The sequence below is a fragment of the Gadus chalcogrammus genome, chromosome 10, assembly GCF_026213295.1.
Source record: "Gadus chalcogrammus isolate NIFS_2021 chromosome 10, NIFS_Gcha_1.0, whole genome shotgun sequence".
Taxonomy (NCBI): Eukaryota; Metazoa; Chordata; class Actinopteri; order Gadiformes; family Gadidae; genus Gadus; species Gadus chalcogrammus.
Window position 1 is genome coordinate 1,865,234 of NC_079421.1, and position 1,908 is coordinate 1,867,141.

General features: G+C 39.0%; 1 protein-coding gene across 1 annotated transcript in view; it reads left to right on the top strand.

Moving 5' to 3' along the window:
- Window positions 1-1,353: 1,353 nt before the first annotated feature.
- slc7a11 (solute carrier family 7 member 11) overlaps window positions 1,354-1,908 on the top strand; it is a 15,968-nt gene continuing 15,413 nt past the window's right edge. The window contains exon 1 of the mRNA XM_056601009.1: window positions 1,354-1,424. The gene's annotated coding sequence lies outside the window, so the exon portion shown is untranslated. The remainder of the gene's footprint in view (window positions 1,425-1,908) is intronic.

Here is a 1,908-nt window from a genome sequence, read left to right on the forward strand (position 1 = left end):
TTTTTTATGCTTATTAGGGTTAATGAATCGTTAATAAAACTGCTTATTATGCATCTAGGAATCGTAAGCGGGATCAATGCTTATTAAGGTTATAAGTCCGCAAATGTTGTGTGAGTGTGATCTGTTTTGTGCCTCATATCATATCCTTTAAAGGCTTTTAGTTTGAATGTAATTTTAAACCGGAAGTTGTGCAAGTCGATGATGGCTTGACGCATATGCTTGATGAAGTTTTTGACGAACGTTTGGAGAACATGTCGGAATCGTATACCTCAGACCAACAGACAAAAGACAGGAACAAGCGCAGAAAACATGGATAAGAGGAAGTGGTCCGAACTGGAGAATCTGTTACTGCAAAAACTCTGTTACTGCAAGTGGCTGACGGACGGCCTGACACCTATGGTTGGCGAAGTGTTTGACGAACATTTGGAGAACATGTCGGAATGGTCAGCACCGCAAACCAAGTCTGTGAAAAAAAACAACTGACCGACAAAAGTCAGGCACAAGCACAGAAAACATGGCTAAGAGGAAGAGGTCCGAACTGGTGGATGACTCCTCCTTTAAGTTTAAGAAAGTAATCCTATAGTAACGTTAGCTGGTTCTAGCTAGCTAGTTGTTTTACAGCAAACTTTTTGGGCTTAGAATACTGTCATGATGATAGCTTGCCAGGTAGGGGCCAAGTAATGCTCCCAAATCTGTCTTGTCCACGATACAGTTTAAATTAATCCTAAATTGTTATTTCTGTGCTGACCCCTCAACTATCTGAATGTAAGTCAATAATATATATAGATATTTTAAATCACCATCACAGAGTAAATATACTTTGTACCATATGTACACTGTGTGTATGGAACTTCAGGGACACCTTATAGTGAACTACAACCCCTTTTGCTGAATCTATGTCTAAACGGCTTAATTGTTTATTTTTTCCTGTCTGCTAACTGTCTATTGTGGTTAATGTTTCTTTGTGTTGTCTTTATACAGTAACAGAAAGACCAGCCAGAAAAATTCTAAACCATCCTCTTAGTTCATGGAGAAGCCTGATTCGGATTCGTCTGAGTCAGGTCCGTTGTCCTCTGAATTCTAACTGTTGCACAATTGTCATGTGTTATTATTATTCAAAAGAATGTATAGTATTCAAAAGAGCTGTCTTTAAGTGTGTTTTTATGGTTCACCGTTTTAACATTGTATTTACAGTACATGTAATTCACATTTTATCAACCTTGACAACATATAGTACTCATTAACTGTTAATAAGTGTATATTAAAGGACTCGCGTGATAGGTGCTATTGTATCGGTCTTGAATTCAATTCATGTTTCCTTCTCTTAGCATTTTAGTTATGAACTACTGCTGGGACTTTGATCGTCTCTGTAATGGAGTGTTGGGGAGTTGTCTTGTCCTATTTCCTGCCCTCCAGTATTACAGGTTAGTGCTGCACTGCTCATAACTGTTTGTGGCTTTCATTTGAGGATAATTCATCATAACGGTTTCTTTTCATGTCAAACCCTTTTATTTGACTAACATATAGCATGTCTTTGGTTTTACTGTGTGAAAATGTAAAATTAAATGATACAATTATGTCGGGATAAAAGGTAATGTTAGAGGAAATGCAACGGTGAACACGGCCATGTTGCTACAACTCTTATCATTGTGATTCAGCAGAAAAGTAGGTGACTCATAACAATGTCGAGACATATTGTGTGTGTGTGTGTGTGTGTGTGTGTGTGTGTGTGTGTGTGTGTGTGTGTGTGTGTGTGTGTGTGTGTGTGTGTGTGTGTGTGTGTGTGTGTGTGTGTGTGTGTGTGTGTGTGTGTGCCTGTGGGTGTGTGTCTTCACAGTGAATCAACAGTAAGGGTTGGTCTCGGTCTCAAGACTTATCGTGCCAAACTGGCTCATCCACTTCATGTTC